The sequence below is a fragment of the Pinus tabuliformis genome, chromosome 1_2, assembly GCF_031772625.1.
Source record: "Pinus tabuliformis cultivar Carrire ecotype Pingquan chromosome 1_2, CPIR1, whole genome shotgun sequence".
NCBI lineage: Eukaryota > Viridiplantae > Streptophyta > Pinopsida > Pinales > Pinaceae > Pinus > Pinus tabuliformis.
In genome coordinates this window covers 1,009,109,316-1,009,129,375 of record NC_142298.1, presented here as the reverse complement: position 1 = coordinate 1,009,129,375, position 20,060 = coordinate 1,009,109,316, and the positions used below count along the sequence as shown (strand labels likewise).

The following is a 20,060-nucleotide window of genomic DNA, read 5'->3' as shown; positions in this document are numbered from 1 at the left end:
CCAAGACATAAACCCTTGATCAAGACCAGGTCAAAATTATTCCCTTGATGAACTTTTCTTCCTCCAAGTCAACATTATTCAAACTGACTGCAACACTATTGATTTCAGCTTCTCTTCAATTTTCAGCGTCTTATCATAGGCCTGCAATTTTTGGCCTACTTGTAATTTATGAGATTCCACTTGTGCACTGATTAGGGTAGATTCGCAGGGTTTCTCTTCTTCGTTGGAGCTTCTCTACCTTCCTTCATAATTCGACTTGGAAAGCTGATCTTAGACGCCTGATTTTTCGACCCCCTGAAGTGACTGCAACTTTGATCTTCGCACTTGCATAAAGTATCCCTAATTGTCTTACACGTGTGAGATAAATGAACCAAAAACAATCCCTTCTAACCTTTAATTTTCTCTGTTTTGTTGGATTTTCTCGAACTTCTTGAGCTTCAAAATGAACTTGATTGACTCCCTAACAAATGAGGTCAATTAGGCTTCATGCCACTGCTTGTGGGTTGACTTGTCACTGTTTGGTAGGATGACTTGTTGCTTAAATCTTGACAAGGTCTTGGAGGGTCCTTTGACTCTATTTGACTCAAATAAAATTTCTTTTACAATATGTAACATGCCCCAAATGGGTCTTTCATACATGACAATGACTTAATGACTCAATGACAATCCCTAGAAGCTCTAAATGGGAGCTTGACCTATAAAATAAATTTTCTTGAGCATGAAATCCATGCCTCAAGAACAACATTAATAAATTTATTTTTATGTTTTCATTAAATACATAAAATCATGATTACATATGTCATTATAAATCGATCAGGCCTAGTTACATATTTCAATACTTCTACCCTATCACAAAAGATAAAACAAGTAGAAAACTTGAGGTCTTTCAGACTCCTAAAAACAAATAACTCTGTGCTTCAAATTTAACTTGAAAACAAGCATGAATCTTCCTTCAAATTCTACCCCATATGGTTTCCTTACTCGCACTTGTGAACGGATAGATGGTGATTTGAACTAGAGTAATCACAATTAGAGTTTGGACTAGGGCTTCCTCTAGGGATGATCTTCAAATTTGTGGCAACAAGCTAGCTTCTTCAAGGCTACTCCTTCACCATAGCTCTGATACCATGTTGATTTTTGATGATTTTCTATACTGGTAATTACTTCCAATGATTTCTTTACTAGTTTATCTTATGTCACAATCATCATTAAGCAAGTATACATAGAAAATTTTTGATATTAAAACCAATGATGAGAATAGGATCATGAAGAGACAACCAAACAAGAGAGACAAATTGTACCTTGGGAAAATGCTCTTCTAGGGAAAAAAGCAAGCAACCTTTTCTTAGAGAAATTATCCAATTCAATAAGAGATACACTCTAAAATTTCCAATCAAAATAAAGTCAAATTGATTAGTAACCAAACTTAGGTCAAACCTGGTCAAACTGAGAAATTTCGGCCTCCTACACTTTCCTCAAAAACTCCAATATGTTTCCCAACAAAAATAATAAGTATGTTGCCTCATTATTCATTCTTCTAAACTCCCACAAGTGAAAAGAATATGTGTATATGTGATTTGAATTGATTGCGCAATGAAATAGGTTTGAATGAGTGTGACTCCATGCTAGGACAACTTGACCTTTGGTGAAGCTAACTTGAATTTTCGAGGTAAAATGAATTCAATTTTAAATTTCAAATATTCTTCTTTTCATTGTTTTTCGAGTCAACTTGACTACCGACCATAGTTATAAAAATTCAACACCTCCTACACTTGAATGGAAGACCTTCATTGTCGAAAATGTGTAATTTGATTGTGCCCTTCCCAATATTCATAGTTTCATGAATCTTCTTCTAGAGGCCTAAACTTACCAAAACCTGAGCCACTGACATGTATTTTGTTTCTTTAAAGGAGTAATCTGCATCCAAGAAACTCCCCAAGCTATTCCCTAGATTTTCAAAGCTTTGAGGTTCCACATATGGGATGGCAAGCTAGGAAATTGAACCCAAACCAGCACCACATCAAGGTGTTCCCTGCTAGGATTGAATAGTGGTGTCCAAAACTTCAAAATAAGAAGTGTGGAATCGATAGCCCATACCTCTTTCACAAGAGGGTTTCCATCTCCTACCGCCAACAAACCATAAAAGTTGCACTATATCCTTGAAGTTTTGGGGAGCCACTCTAAACACATTAGGCATGGATCCTCATATACCTAAACCAAGTGTAACATAGTTTAATCCCCTATCACCATGAAATTATCAATGGAAAAATGATACCTTTAAAGAAATTACACCTTGTTTTGATTAAAAATAAAAATTGTGACTAAATAGGAAAAAATATAATTACAGAGTCTTTGTAATAACAACTTTCGTATTTTGAAACTAAAATAAAACATTCAATATCATTACCTTTACATAAATTATAATAATAAATTATATAATATAAATCCATTTCAGCCTCATCACTCTTCATGAACCACAAACCTTAATGATTAAGCCCTTACCAACAATCCCCTGTCAAAGCAATCTTCTTGAGTTGGAAAGCAAGTTAAAACCAAATTAACAAATATTTAATAATCTTATTCCGTAAACTCTTTAAAATTTATTAATAATTATAACAATTTTTCGAAATTAAAATTTTATAACAAATCATTTTTCTCATAGTAAGAGGCACCAATAATTCATCGATTTGTGTCAAATTCTAAGAAAGTTTGGAATGTTTTTTTATAATTTTGGTGATAAGGCAAATCATTTTCAATATCCTATAATCAAGTTTTAAAAAAGTTTATATACTTTTACTTAAAATATTAAAATCTAACAAAGTTCACAATTATTATAAAAAAGTTCTGCTTACTTATTAAATTGCTTTAAACTAAATAACTGTGGAAATCAAAAAGTCTCAAATACTATATTATAATGTTTGTTCACAATAGCTTTACGCAAATCAAAGTCTAATAATATATTAGAAAGTTTATTAACAATCTTATAATTTATGCAAATCAAAGTCTAATATTATATTAGAAAGTTTGTTAAAATCATATTGAAAATTTTCAATTAATAAAAATAAGAAATAATTCATAAGGTCTTGGATAGACCGTGATTGGGTGCTATGTTAAGGCACTCCTTGATGTGAAGTCATCAGTGTAATTCCATGCTCCGATCACGGTGATATATTAGACATGATGAAGATGTATTGTCCTGTCAAGCTTTTAAAAAAAAATAATGTCCACTTGGAGTAGCTCAATTGGCAACGGCTGTGTAAATGAAGTCTCACCAAACCAGAAGCCTTGGGTTCAAATCTTGTACTATCCCCCGATCAAAATGAGAAATCAGATATGATAAAAATGTAATCCTACCATACAAACCATACAATGGTGCTCCTGGGTGACTTTGCAAATCACCTTCAAATTAAAATCAATATGTTGGTTGTGTGACGACGTTTCCAGTTGTGCTAGAAACACTGAGTCCCCATTTTCAGCCACTGCAGAAAATAAAATGGTTTAGCCCCAAACTTGATCCCCTGGTAAATTTTGATATTTTCTGTCATCCCAAAATGACCCCTCCAGCACCCTCCCCCACAAATTTAAAAGTATGAAAGGTTACAAACGTTTTGCCTGACAGTGCTACCTGCAATCTGAAATTATAATAAAACACGTTCTAGAGATGCCAAATCTGTAATCTAATAAAACATATTACTAGAAAAGCCAGCATAAAACATATTCTAGAGATGCCAGCATTAACCATAATATCTTCTGAGCTTGAACCAAGGATGTATCTTTCAATAAATAAATAGACCTTGCATTCCTGGAAATGTACAAAACCAACTATGTACAATAATACAGAATATGCCAAACACTTCCACATGAAACTGACTGGTGGCTCCTCATACATCAACAGTATATGCTACCTTCAGTTGCTACTGGTAGCATAAAGGCATCAACTAGGGGTAGCAGATGCCTGCCTACCTTATTTCTAAATCACCAAGCTCATGAGCGTTATATAGTGTGGTAACTAGTAGCTAAACACCATGAAACACTGATGATTATCCAAAATACGACCCAACCTTCAGACTTTGAAGTAACTATATTGCATCAACCTGAGCCTATCTGTCAACAAACTGACTGATCTTCCCCTATTCACAAGCAAGTTTTGTGTCAAAACTACTAAGGCATATGGCAAAAGCTTGAAAAAAGCTGAGAGCGGGTAGCAATAATCCATTGTGAACATGTCCTTTCCAACCTTTCCAAATTGGAGTATGACCTTATCACAATCATTCTGAGAAACCGATGGATTAGGCTCAGGTGCTGCAACAAGCTGAAAATTCTTAACAGAAGCCACAGTCACACGCCCCTTGAAATTCAAACACCAACATTCTTAACAGAAGCCACAGTCACACGCTCATGCCACCTTGGCGCTTTATTTTTTAAAACCAATGGTTCATCTTTCAAGTTGCTCAGATGCCAAAAGTAGGACAAGATGCAAGAGACTGGTCTAGACTGGTGACCGAAGGTTCAACAGGAGTTGGAGCACTGCCTCCTGGCTGCACAGCAGAAGCTGGAATAGAATGCATGATGCATTGCATCCGTCTTGGACCCCTAGTTCCCAAGACATTCAATTCATAGCCAATGTGAACAATATTATAGCTACCAGCTGGAACTCTTGGAGAAACTTGCTTTGCTCCTACCCGTCGACCTGCACGGCTTGTTGATGCAATTGCCCCACTGTGAGGAGGTTGGCTATCATATATTGTAAACTTAGTACCAAGAAAGTTTGACCTGCAAAAACAGGGGAGAAAAATATAATATAATTAACAGTTCAGAGAACCTGGAAAAAGAAACTGATAAAACCATCGGCAAGCTTCAAAGATATAAACACCATGGAACCATTGCACTTTTGGAACAGAAATTAGAAGCATCTGACCTCAATTTTCCAACATATGTATTGCTACCCCTTGACATATCGTCTGCATTAAGAGAAATAATATACTCTGTACTTGTAGCCCGCCTGAATTTCCGAGCCGCAAGAAGAAATTTTCCATTTTCAGAAAGTGCTGCAAAGATAGTTCTCAAAGGTCAAGTCTCCATTGTTTATACTGCATCTTCAGAATTTGCATATTTATTTTTAGAAGTTGTATACACGAGCCTACTATCCATTTCACCCAACACTTCCGCAACAAAAATGTAAGGGGAGAGAAATTGACTACTCATTTCCTACAAGTAAATAAAATAAAAATAGTATGTCACAGACTTAACATCCCTTGTTGTTAATTTTAGGTATGTTTTATGCTTAAAGCAATTTATTTCAATTTTCACAGTTAGCTCAATTTCTTTTCTAGGTTAGCAATCACATCAGCATTAAAGTAAATTGCAGATAGAACATAACCATATAGATCGCAGAAGACAAGCCAAGACAAGAGGACACAAGATGTGGCACTAGCCAGATACAAACCCCAATGTGGGAAACCCTTGATCAATTCTTCTTATATGTTCTTCAATAGTTCAGCAGAAAAAGAGAGAGCGAGATAGTACATATACAATAGAAGTCAACACTTTGACTTATCTAAATAAGAGCATAGACCATCTCTAAGAAGATGATACATGAGGTAGCTGAACTCAATCGAAAACATACTGCTTCAACTGAATTTCCAAGGTGACTCCATCACCTTGCTGCACCTGTCATTGTACTGCTCATCATCATGCTGCACCTCAATGTGCTGCACCATGCTGCACCAAGTATCATTGCTGCCCCATGTGCCATTGTTGCAACTTGCACCATGTTGTCACACTGCTTGTCCCAATGTTTAGAACTGTTGTACCTTGCTGCCACACATGTTGTCCCAATGTTTAGCACTGTTGTACCTTGCTGCCACACATGCTGTCCCAATGTTTAGCACTGTTGTACCTTGCTGCCACACTTGCACTTGCTGCACCAAGTACCATTGCTGCACATGAATATTGCTGCACCATGAACTGATCTAAATCTAGTCACAACATTGACCCAAACACACCACACTTGCTGCTCCAAGTCTGCTGTTCAATGGTCCCTGGTTAGGGCATGTATACGCAACAACAATCCTTATCAACTCATACAAATAGCCTCCAAATGACTGCATCCTAGTCAAGGTAGATTGTTGCCTTCACATGCTGATGTTATGGGCATATGGCAGCCCCTAACACTTCCACGCTGGCCTGTTTTGGAGTGGCTAGGCTTGCGGCCTACCATTCAACGCACCTTATGTTGCCCTCTAAACTGCTCGTGGTGCTTGCGGATTACCCACAGCAACCTACGCAGCTCATCACCAAGAGTTAGACACTTAAGAACTCCTCTACACAGGTTGCAACAACCTTTCCTTGTCTCGGCCCTTTAGGGAGTAATCTCGGCCTTCCTTACAACAAACTTGGCCTCCAAAAGATCATGAAACAGGCCTCTATAACCATGTTATTCAGCTCTCCTTTGCTGCGGCTAAAACAAAGTTTCCTTGCCTCCAACTTAGGGCTATCTCCTTAACAACATTATTGCATCTTCTTGGATTAGGGCAAACTGCGGCTAGACATCACATCCTTAGGACTGTTGCTAGGTCACCCTCCTTAGGACCGTGGCTAGGGCATCCTCCTTAGGACTACGGCTGCATTCTAGGGTGTTTTCCTTGCTAGGGCATCATCTCTAGGGTAGCTCCCTTAATCTCCTTTCCTCCTGCATCTAGGGCTTCATGATCTAGATTTCTCTTGCCACTAAAACCCAAAACAAGTGGAGAGAAATCAAGAGTGAAATGTGTGTAGAAATGACTATCAAGTCACCTCCTTTTATACTAAAATGTTGAGCACATGTGTGGGTTATTTGGTTGCTAGCCGACCTTGACGAATTGTCTTATAACACAAACAAATTCATAACTCCATGAATACTTATCGGAATCAGATGATCTTTAGATCAATCCTACACTTCTTGATGAGAGGGATCCAAAAAAAATATCAGCTACCATAAATAAGATGACCCACATGGAGTTTGGCCCTAATTTCCAATTTTAACACTCCCTCTCAACTAGCGCGAACTCCATCTGCTAATCCGTCTGCCAGACTATACTATCTCTGCCAACAGCGCCCTGCACTTCTCTACTCTGCTCTTGCTTTGTTGAACCATGAAGAAGAATAATTGATCTAGAATGTCTCGTACCATTCTCTACTGACCCGAAGTCAGTTCCATATGAAGTGAGTGTGTCATACCACTCTTACTAATCCTAGATCAGTTCCAAAAAGGAGTGAGCCATGTCACTCTTACTGATCCCATATCAGTTCCAAAAGAGAGTGATTTATGTCACTCTTACTGACCCGAAGTCAATCTCATTGATCCCAGATGAATATAAAAAGAGAGTGTCTCAAACCACTCATATTGATCTCAAATCAGTTTCATTGATCCCAAATCAATGGAGGTCATCATAGCATAAGGAGTACAGTAGATACAATGATGCGTCCATCGATAGTACTACTATGGTCCCTAACCCCATTTCCCTACTCATTGGCCAAATGAGAGGTACTTCCCATGAGTCTCGGACTGCATGGGTAGGATGACTCGATAGGAGAACTACTCATCCGGTCCATAAGTCGCTACAGAGTATCATAAGGGAAGGTTGAACCATGCACCATTAGGGGAGGGTGAGTTGCCCTATGGTCGCTTATTGCTCCAAGGAGTACCCCAAGCCCCCCGAAGCTCCGAGAGCTCAATGCATGCATCATGCAAGGCCCTCATAAGAGGGTCTCTCAACAACTCCAAGTCATTCAGGAAAGTCACAAATTTGACCATTCCCTAGGGCTTCGACAGAATATCTGCGACTTGTACATCAGCCTCAATGCGATGGATCCTTCTCGCTCATCAATGTACCATATCCTAGATAAGGTAGTTTCTGATGTCTATATGCTGGAGCAATCATAGAATACAGGATTCCTCAACAATCGAATCCCCCCTGGTTGATAGAGAAGATCACGGTGGTATCCATCATGTGTACACACAGCTCACTGAAGAGCTTCCACAACCAGGTAGCTTCACATGAGATCATACTCGTAGCTATGTATTCGGTCTCAGCAGTGCTCAAAGCAACTTTATTTTGCTTCCCACTCATCCAGGATATCAAGCAGAACCCAAAGAACGTCAGCACCCAAAAGTGCTCTTGCGATCCTCCACACTGCCTGCCCAGTCAACATCCGAATAATCATGCAGCTTCACATTTCCGGTAGTGTATCTCAATCCATGAGAGATTGTGTCCTGAAAATATCTCAAATGATTCTTGGCATCAATCCAGTGAGGCTCAACCAAATATGAGCCCAACATGCTAACTGCAAAACATATATATCCGAACGAGATTTCACCAAGAACATCCATGCTAGAACGAGTTCATGAAACTCAAAGGCATTTCCCAAATCAGGTCTGGTCTCCTTGCCACATAACTTATTAAAGTGAAGATGCATCGAGGTAGTCGCAGGCTTGCAGTTCACCATTCCAAATCCGGAATCCAACTCCCTCTTACATATGCAAATGAGAGGGTCTGCACCTGTCAGAAAGAGGTTGTCTTCAGAAGGTGTCGATATGGGAGGTCTATCATCCACAACCTTCAAGTAATGGTTTGGATCAGCTTCACTCCTAGTGAATCTCATCTTCATCAGACAGTTATCAATCCTCTAATATTGAGCCTGGGGTGTTTAACTTCAAGCCATAGAGGGATTTCTTCCACCTGCATACATGAGATTCTCGATCATGAATCTCAAACCCCTTGGGTTGTTCTAAACCTGTGGACCTACTACATGAGGGGAATGGTCCCCTTGTAAGATTTTCCTTCGGTACATCTCAGACATGTACCTTCATGCTCTTCTTGAATTCAAGCATCCTTGTCATCATCTGACTCACATCGAGTAAGGCCCCATAAGTAGACCTTCGGTGATATAGATGAGATGTGTCAACTGACATGGTCCCCAATGGACTATCCTGCAACTTGATACAAATTTCCAACCCTGAATCCATGAGTAAAAGCATCATTGAAAATTCTATTTTCAAACATGTACCTTTCCATCAATGAATGCCACCTTGAAACCTTTGATTTCCATTGCTGAAATGGACACCAAGTTCTTCTTACGATCAAGTACATAAAGAGATTCTCATAAATGAATCGAGTTACCCTCATTCAATTGAGGGGTAACATTCCCTACACCGTTTCCGGGATAGGTGGCGTTGACTCCAAGTATAATCCCGCGATTGTTTCCATCTCTACCAAATTAGAGAGATCACCCTTCTATCCATTGAAGTGCCTTGAAGCACTACAATCAATAAGCCAGATTTCCAAAGAGTCTGGAGGAGAGGGCCAATATAAGATAATGCCGCTTTATCTTACCATTTGATTGTTCATACCTAGGGTTCCTTTCTTTCTTTGAAGAGTCAGCGATTTCCTTGACGACCTACACTCCTTCGATCATTGAAGATGTCCCTTGAATGATTGTTATCATCATCAAGTGATGTGTCCCTACCATTCGGGCACTCCTCAGCGTAATGGCCGAACTTATTACAAACAAGGCATCTCCTTTCCTTCAACCCTTGATCTAGACTTCCCATTGAAGTGATCCTTAGGTAGGCCATCAAAAGCTTCCGTTGCGCCACTCTGATAATATTATCTACTTCAACTTCACCCTTGGCGAATTTGAAGAGGGATGAGAAACCCATTGAGCCTTTTGTCCTTTCCCCGTTGTCTTCGATGATTGCTCTTTCACTCTTGCTTGGGCTTTGTCTTCACCTCAGCTCTGATACCATGTTAATTTTAGGTATGTTCTATTCTTAGAGAAATTTATTTCAATTTTCATAGTTAGCTCAATTTCTTTTCCAGATTAGCAATCACATCAACATTAAAGTAAATTTCAGGTAGAACATAATCATAGATTGCAAAGGACAAGCCAAGACAAGAGGACACAAGATGTGGCGCTAGCCAGGGACAAACCCCAATGTGGGGAAACCCTTGATCAATTATTCTTATATGTTCTTTAATAGTTCAGCAGAGAGAGAGAGAGATAGTACATATACAATAGAAGTCAACACTTTGACTTATCTAAATAAGAGCATAGATCATCTCTAAGAAGATGATATATGAGGTAGCTAAACTCAGTTGAAGACATGTTGCTTCAATTGAATTTCCAAGGTGACTCAATCGCCTTGTTGCACTTGTCATTGTGTTGCTCCTCATCATCATGTTGCACCTCAATGTGCTGCACCAAGTATCATTGTTGCCCCATGTGCCATTGCAACACTATGATGTCACACTGCTTGTCCCAATGTTTAGCATTGTTGTACCCTACTGCCACACATGCGGTCCCAATGTTTAGCATTGTTGTACCTTGCCGCTACACACGTTGTCCCAATGTTTAGCATTGTTGTACCTTGCTTCCAAACATGTTGTCCCAATGTTTAGCACTGATGTACCTTGTTGCCACACTTGCACTCACTGCACCAAGTACCATTGCTGCACATGAATATTGTTGCACTATGAATTGATCTAAATCTAGTCACAACATTGACCCAAACACACCACACTTTCTGCTCCAAGTCTGTTGTTCCACTGTCCCTGGTTAGGACATGTATACGTAGCAACAATCCTTATCAACTCATACAAACAACCTACAAATGATTGCAGCCTAGTCAAGGTAGATTGTTGCCTTCACATGGTGAGGTTCTGGGCATATGGCAGCCCCTAACACTTCCACGCTAGCCTATTTTGGAGTGACTAGGCCTACATCCTACCACAGACCTCTGCTGCCACATATAGCCCATTCAATGCACCTTACGTTGCCCTCTAAACTGTTTGTAGTACTTGCAGCTTACCCACAGCAACCTAAACAACTCGTCGCCATGAATTAGACACCTAAGAACTCCTCCACGTAGGCTACAACAACCTTTCCTTGTCTCGTCCCTTTAGGGAGTAATCTCGACCTCCCTTACAACAAACTTGGCCCTCCAAAAGATCATGAAGCAGGCCTCTATAACCATGTTGTTCAGCTCTCCTTTACTATGGCTTAGACAGAGTTTCCTTGCCTCTAACGTAGCGCTATCTCCTTAACAACATTACTGCGTCTTCTTGGATTAGGGAAAACTGCGGCTAGACATCACATCCTTAGGACTGTGGCTAGGTCATCCTCCTTAGGACCGCAGTTAGGGCATCCTCCTTAGGACTGTGGCTGCATCCTAGGGTGTTTTCCTTGCTAGGGCATCATCTCTAGGGCAGCTCCCTTAGTCTCCTTTCCTCCTGCATCTAGGGATTCATCATCTAGATTTCTCTTGCCACTAAAACCCAGAACAAGTGGAGAGAAATCAAGAGTGAAGTGTGTGTAGAAATGACTATCAAGTCACCTCCTTTTATACTAAAACGTTGAGCAGATGTGTGGGTTATTTGGATGTTGGCCGACTTTGACGAATTGTCTTATAACACAAATAAATTCCTAACTCCATGATTATTTATCAGAATCGAATGATATGTATATCAATCCTACACCTCTTGATAGAGAGATCCAAGAAAAATATCAGTTACCATCTAAGAAACCGGATTCACTGAAAAGGGGCCACGTGTCTGAATCCCGTGAATCGGACACGATTCGTTGGGGAGTCGAATCCCAAAAGGGGACACGTCGTGTCCTAACGGGACACATATGAATCCCATATGTGTCCCGTTAGGACACAACGTGTCCGGATTTTGGGATTCGAATCCCCAAAAATGAAACCCGTGAGCATGACAGATCTTAGTGGTTCCAAGGAAGATGACACATCTTGCATTTACTGGTTTTGTGGATTAATAGGAGATGAGTTCTTCTGTGAAATTGATGAAGATTATACACATGATGAATTTAATTTATGTGGTCTTAGTGGACAAGTGTCGTACTACAACTATGCTCCTAATATGATTCTTGACAATGATGCTTTGAGTGGTATGGTTTTTTCCTTTAACTCTTCATGAGATTATTATTCCTGTCACATCCGTTATGTGTTTCGTTGCTTAAATTTTCTGATTTTGTGTTCATAAATTGCCATTTTATAACTATAGATCTAGTCGTGTGTCCAGCTATTTGGAATCAAATCAATGATTCAAGTGGATATCTTCAAAAACTCTATTGTTTCTATTCTGTCGCATGTAGAATTGATTTCTGTGATGATAACAAGGACAAGAAATAAGGGATTATCACGTAAGTGTTCTTGGTTTTTGAGTTACATACAGGGGCTATTTTCTAGGACACTAGAACTTTCTACTTGACAGAAAACAATTCAACTCAGACCATCTAGAGTGCTATATCAACTGTTACAGTGAAAATGAATGGTAGATTGTTGTTGTGATTTTTATCCAGAGGGTGACGATTGCATGGTGTGCAGCAATGCAGGATCCTACATCATACTCGGTAGGCACTTGAAATATTCTTAACAATTCAGGCAATTGGTGTTGATCCCTAGGTACCTTTTAGCATGTTTGGTATTCAAAACTGGATTCTTCAATTTCCCGCATTCATGATTTATTTGTGAGTTGTACAATTATGCCAGAGCTGATAAGTAAGTTGTAGCTGTAGAATCAAATTATCTACAGAATGGAATCAACTACAAAATGTGAAAAGAAGGAAAAGTGAAGTATGGCTATGGAATATGAGTGTAAAAATGAAATGGAAATGGGTTATGACAGTGAGATGGAATGAGACTATGAATTTGCAGACTCTGAACTGCAAATGTATGTAGCTTTTTGTCACTACTTATTACAAAAAGGAAATGGAAGATATAGGATGTCAAAAATCTCTGATTTTCACCCTGTATTTTAAGTATAAGTATGCCAATCAATGATTGGTTTCAAAATCATACAATTTATTTATTTTTTATTATATATATATATATATTACGAAAAATAAAGGCTAAGTTAGTGGAGAAGAAGAATTCTTCTTCACTAGCTTCATTTCAGAGTTATTCTGAAAAATCTTAATGAACTCCTCTCTTGAAATTGGCTTCTGATATATCTTCAACTGATGGCCATTCACAACAAGAGGTATTTTACTTTCATCTATTATCCTTATCCTTACTACTCCGATATTAAAGACTTCTTCAATCTCATATGGCCCAAGCCAATGAGTTTGAAACTTCCCTTGAAAATATTTGAATTTTGAATCAAACAAAAGTGCCCAATCTCCTGCTTGAAACTTCTTCTCCTTGATATATTTATCATGCCATCTAGCCCTTTTTTATTGGACTATACTGGTTCTTTGAACTGCATCTTTCTTGATTTCATCAAGCTCATTGAGTTGCTCCAATATATGTTTTTGTGCCTTTGATAAATCCAGTCCCAATTGGACTTCCTTCTTGAAGGTTTTGATTTGAAACTCTATTAGGAATAGGACTTGTTTCCCATAAAAAAGTTCATAGGGTGTATGTCTCGTTGTGTTCCTCCATGTAGTTCTATAAACCTATAAGGCTTCAGGAAGCCTTTCCGCCCAATCTCTTCTATGTAGATGCACAGTCTTAGTGAGAATTCCTTCAATCAAGTTATCTATAGATTCAACTTGACCATTTGTTTATGGATGATAGCGGGTAGATTTCCTATGTCCAATCTTGTAATCTTCCACGAGACTCTTCATCATTTTAGATGTAAATTGAGATCCCTGATCTGTCACAATTTCTCTTGGAACACCAAAATGAGTGAAGATGTCCCCAAAAAGAAAATTAACTATAGATTTTTCATTAGCAAAAGGTAATGCTTTATCCTCTACCCATTTAGTGACATAATCAGTGCACACTAATATATACTTCTTTTGCTTAGATGGGGGATTAATTGGTCCAACAAAATCCAAGGCCCATTTTTCAAAAGGTTCAATGAGTACCTGAATTTGTAGTGGAATTTCATTTGAAGAAGCATGTTTTCCTACCCTTTGGTAGCTATCACACCTCTTGACATATTCTTTGGCACCTTTGAAGATGGATGGCCAATAATATCCTAAAGAAAGGATTTTATAAGTTGTCCTCTTGTCAGCAAAGTGTCCACCACACGATTTATCATTACATGCCTTAAGAATCTCATGCATTTCATCTTCCCTAACACATCTTCTGATCATGAGATCTGGACCTGTTTTATACAATTCATTAGTGATCCATGATTATCTTTCACTTATTTGAATGATTTTTCTTTTCTCTCTAGGAAACAAATGTGAAGGCAATTTCCCTATGACTAAGTAATTGGAAACATATGCAAACCAAGGGGTCTGAGTAGTCACTGCAAAAATATATTCATCAGGAAACTTATCTTCAATCAGAGTGTCATCTTTGATATTTTGAATTCTGGACAAAAAATTAGCAACTGTGTTTTTTTTTCCAGGTCTATCTAGCACAGTAATATTGAACTCTTGCAAGAGTAATAGCCATCTTGTAACTCTGCCATTAGTAATAGGTTTATTCATTAAGTATCTAATTGCATAGTGGTCTGTATGAACAAAGGTTTCATAGCCTATTATATAATGTCTGAACTTATTGATAGCATGAACAACAACTAAAAATTCCTTTTCAGTTATAGTATAATTTAACTCAGTGGGAGTCAAATTCTTACTTGTATAGTAGATGGCATATGGAACAAAATCTTTTTGTCCTAATATAGCTCCCAGAGCTGTATCTGAAGCATCTGTTGAAATGTGAAAATGTGGTTTCCAATTTGGACCTCTCAAGGTGGGTGCTTTAGAAATTATTTCTTTTAAAGTCTCAAATGCTAACTGTCAATCATGATTCCAATTGAATTCACAATCATTGGTGAGTAATTTGAAGAGTGGAGATGCTATTTTAGTGAAATTTTCTATAAATCTTCTATAGTATCTTATAAATCCTAGAAAACTTCTAACATCCTTTTAACATTTTGGAATTGATAATTTAGAGATGACTTCAACTTTAGATTTATCAACTTTAATTCCATCTCCTGAAATGTGATGTCCTAAAACAATCCCTTCTGTAAACATCATAAAACATTTTTCATGGCTTAGTGAAATGTTTGCTTCCTTACATCTTTTAAGAACTTTTTCTAAATTTTCTAAAGCTTCTTCAAATGTATCCCCATAGACTGTAAATTCATCCATACATACCTCTACACAATCATGTATTAGATCAGAAAAAATTCCTAATACTACTCTTTGGAATGTTGCAGGTGCATTACATAATCCAAAAGGAAGTACTCGGTAGGCATAGGTTCTCCATGGACAAGTAAATGTGGTTTTATCTTGATCTTCAGGTGCCACCTGAATTTGATTATAACCACTAAAACCATCCAAGAATGAGAAATACTTCTTACCTGCTAATGAATCTAACACTTTATCTATAAAGGGCAAAGGAACATGATCTTTAAGGATAGATTTATTCAATTCTTGGTAATCAATGCATACCCTCCATTTACCATTCTTTTTAGGCACAGTCACTAAAGGGGAAACCCAATGGATGTCTGAAATTGGGTAAATGAAGTTTACATTTAGCAATTTTTGCAGCTCTTCTTTCACAATTTCCCTAAGATTTGGATTCATCCTTCTTTGAGGTTGTCTGATAGGTTTACAATTTTCCTCAATGTAGGTGTGATGTATACAAGTCTTAGGACTAATTCCTTTCATGTCAGTATATTCCTATGCATATGCAGCAGAATGTTCTTGTAATGTTTTGATTAGCTTCTCCCATTGTAATTTCTCCAAGTTACTGTTTATGTTCAATGTTCTCCCTGGAAAGATTTCAATTGTAGAGCTACCAATTTCTTCCATAGAATAAAGAGACATCTGCCTAGATGAAAAATATTCAATATCGGATTTTTCTTAGAATTGATCATGTTCATATTCTAGAGATGATTCAAAATTTTCCATTGTATTCAAGATTTGACTATCTTCACTAATGTCTGAAATAGAAAAGAGAGGTTGAATGTCATTTTCATCATCAATCCATTCTTTGTCATCTATTTCTGTGATTGTTCTTGCTGGAGGATATAGAGTGAATTTCTTAGTTGAATTACCATCAGAAATAGACATGTCACCAGATCTACAGCGAATGAAAGGATCAGATGTGGCCAGCCAAGGTCTTCCTAATATAATTGGACGTCCTCCTAGATTGTTCTTGGGGGTTAATATCATAAAATCAACAAGGTATTCCCAAGAATCTAAGGACACTGAAATATCTTCTAACACACCATCTAGTTTGATTATAGATCTATCTACTAATTGCGGTAACGTAGGTGTGTAAAAAAGATTAGGAAGCTTGAGTTGTTCCATGGTCTGTTTGCTCATGATGTTTATTGCTGCTCGTAAATCAATCAATGTATTTGGAATTTTAACTCCATTGATATGTGTTTTCACAATTGGACTTCTTGGATCTACATCTTTTTGTATGGAAATTTTTCCCATCATTATGTCTACTATTTTTCCTACCAGATGAATTATTTTTGTTTCTTTTGTTTTTCATCCTCGTTTCTTTATTCTTAACTCCTTTATTGTATTATTTGGGATTGGAATCTTCTTAATGGCTTGTGACAAAAGGATTTTGATACAGACATTTTTCAATTCATCTAGAAAATCATAATTAGGCAACATAATTTGCTTTTCTACCCCTCTATCAACTTGTAATCTTTCAGGAAAAGGAGGTGCAAAAGTAGATACTGGTTGCTCAATGATAGGAGTTGAGTTCATTGGTTCTTTCTGTTTTTCATTTTTAGCATTTTGGTTTTGGAGAGATGTTCTTTCAAAACTTTATTGGGCTATAGAGAATCTTCCTCAGAATGGTCTTGTTCCTGAATAACTACAGAAGACTTTTCCTTTTCTAATGTCCTACCAGATCTTAGTTGAACATCATTAAGATCAAGATGAGTGATCATGTAAGTTGGAAATTTTGTCCTTCCACCATGTATGTATTCTGAGGATTTTTATTTTTGGGTTTTGGTAATGGTTGGGAAAGTAGCTAATATGGTCTCTGCTAAAATGGTACTAAGAGTTGAGGATTTTGAAGTTGAAGTTGAGATTGTTGGTTTTGTTGTGGAATTTGTTGTGGGAATGGTAGTGAAAGTTGAGGATTCTGATTTTGAAGTTGTGGTTGTTGATTTTTTTGTGGAATTTGTGGGGGAGGATAAATCTGATATGATGGAGGATATTGATAATATTGAGAAAATATTCCATAAGGATTTTGTATTCCTTGAGCCCAAGGTTGAGATTGAGATTGAGATTGAGATTTAGGTTGAGGTTGAGGCCAAGGTTTTTGCCAAGAATTCCAATTTGGTGGGGGTTGAAGATACATTTGATTGTTAAATCCTTGATTTTGTGGCCCTTGCCAAGGTCTTCTAGAGACAAAGCAAAGATATTCTGCTGAATTTGGAATTGTTTCTTCTTGAAAAACAACCTTAAGACTTGGAATTGAAGAACAACACTTGGTCTCATGGTTTTCTGAACATATCACACAAGTATCTATGATTTTTGCATCCAAAGGGCATTCTCTTAAAGCGTGTTTTTTTCTACATTTTGGACAAAAAATAGCTAAAGCATCAGCCTCGGTTTTCTGCTTGTTTTGTAACTTAAGGGTGACTATTTTCTCACTAAGGCTCCCTAGAATATCTATTTTGAATTCATCAAGCATATTCCCAATTTTTTTCCTACTCACTGATCCAGTTGCAGATTTATTCACTCTAACAAGAGAAGGATCTCTTAGACCTTTCCCATTTTTGGATTTTCCTCTTGAGAGATAAACACATAATTCTTCTATGTCACTTAATGGGAGTTGACAAATATCTCCCTTCCCCATCATGTTAAGGATATCTATCCACTCATCTCTAATGGATTTTAATAGAAGAGCTTTTAAGGTATCTTCATCTAAGTTATCCATCTTTGCTCTTTTCAAGTTATAGTTGAATCTCTCAATTAAATCCTCTAAATTTTCATCCTCTCTTTGCATCATTTTGAACAATTCATCCTTGTGATTGGTAGGCATTCAATAATCCAAATTCCTATCCAAAACCACTTTCTTCATGTCATTCCATGTTCTAATGGACTGAGTGACCAACCCCATGAACCACTTCAAAGAAGCTCCTTTCAACGTTGAAGGAAACAACTTAAGTTTTCTAGATTCTTCTAAATAATCATAGGTTCTGCACAAGACTTCAAATTCGAATAAAAATGTTTCGGGATATTCACTTTTTAACCCATGGAAATTTGGGAGGACAGAAGGTGAGATATTTTTCACTGTGGCAATTGTTTCTTCATCAACTATAGGGAATCCAAAAGAATTATCAATTTGCCTATTTCCTCTACCTCCTCCATTATTTCCTCTACCTTCTCCATTATTTCCTCTGCCTCTTCCTCCTCCAAACAGTGTGAATTCTCCATCCTCTCCTTCTTTTGCCATTATAGTTTCTTCACAATCAGTATAAGATTCAACCTTCAAGGTTAGTTTCTCTTCCTCTAGTTCCTCTATTAATGGTATGCAGGAGAGAGGTTCTACTTCTTCTTCCTCACTAGTATTCTTAATTCTTCAACTAAAATATGCTCCCCTGTGGAGGTGAAAAAGGCTACTCCTCCTGTTGGAGATCCAAGATTTTCCTCCTCTAGGACTGCCTCAGTAGATGAAGTAGGAGATCCTCTTGATTGAATTTCTGACCTTAAAACTTCAGGAGTTCTATGGCTAGGAGTATGAGCTTGAGATGGAAGTGTATCTCTTCTTAGTCTTGGTGGAGTAGGTGGTGTTGCAGGAATGGAACTCTTGCCCCTAACTATAAATCTACCCCTAGAGTCTCTTTCTCTACGCATATCATTTTTTTTTAATGTACGAGATAAGGTTACCTAATTTACACTTCCCCAGCAATGGTGCCAAAATGTTTAGTCAATTTAGTGTCCTAAATTTCTTGCATAAATTATCAACCGAGGTTTGTAAGTTGATGAAGTGTAGTGCACTATATGTGCTTAGTTAACCGTTCTTACTTCGTTGTTTTGCATTTTTATATTGTTTTTGGGGTTTTTGTTCTTTGATTCCTAATGATGCACAATCTAAACTATGAGAAACTGAATCTAAACTTCCTAAAGGTGAACCAAGAGCTGAAACTAGTCAAAATCTAATTTAAAGAAAGGAAAAACAGAGCATCTGTGCTATCTCATCATTAATCCTAGGTCATGAATCTAATTCTTAAAATTAAGGGTGAAGTTGTAATGCATATTGAAATAAATACAGAGAATGAAATCAACTGAAGTACTTCTAGTTACTCTAACCTTCAATTTTGAAAGATAACCTTCTTGAGATGGGATACAAGCAACTTTCTGTACTTTATGATCTAGAGAACTAAATGAAACATGCAAAAGGTAATTGATTGATTTCAACCATTGTGTGAAGTGAATGTTTAATCATTTAGTTTAGGATGAGTATCAACTTGAAATGGTGATAAAAAACATTCATTAACATAGTGAATTGACAAATTTTTCCTAGAAAATAAATAACAAAATAGTGAGTAAGCTAGACAATAGTGCATTCTCATTACTTCAACCTTACTCTGTTTAGAAACAAAATCGTTTCCTTTCATGAAATGTGTTGGAAGAAAAAGACTGCACAATTGAGTTTTAACATTATGGTATTGATCAAAACTAAAATAAATCAACCTAAGTTAGAAATACTACAAAAAGAAAATAATGAAATTAGAACTAAACAAAAAACGAATGGAAAGAAAACCTCCTTCGGTGCAGGGGCCCTCTGAAACTCACTGAGTTGAGCTGCTAACTAATTGAAAATGCTCTCTTAAATGATCATTGGTCAACACATGACTTATATTATAGAAAAGAATGAAGTCCCAAAATACAGAGTTGGAAGTCTGAACTTAATACATAAAATTTTCCAAACCCCCTTCGGTTCTATACAACCAATATTTAAAAGGAAATAATCATAACTGTCTTTGAGGAAAACTAGCTACAGGTGGCTCATACGTATTACAACAGAATTGTGTAAACGTCTAATCAGCTACATGTGACTTAAATTCGAGCGAGATGTTTGCAACAGAACCATTAACACAGGTGGCTGATCCGAGTTAATGTTT

General features: G+C 37.4%; 1 pseudogene across 1 annotated transcript; it reads right to left on the bottom strand.

Moving 5' to 3' along the window:
- Nucleotides 1–3,884: 3,884 nt before the first annotated feature.
- LOC149209514 (tubby-like F-box protein 6) lies at nucleotides 3,885–5,046 on the bottom strand (annotated as a pseudogene). The gene is made up of 3 exons (XR_016252224.1): nucleotides 4,919–5,046; nucleotides 4,472–4,773; nucleotides 3,885–4,439 (listed from the first exon to the last, which is right to left on the bottom strand). The product of XR_016252224.1 is annotated as a tubby-like F-box protein 6 (transcript).
- Nucleotides 5,047–20,060: the final 15,014 nt, after the last annotated feature.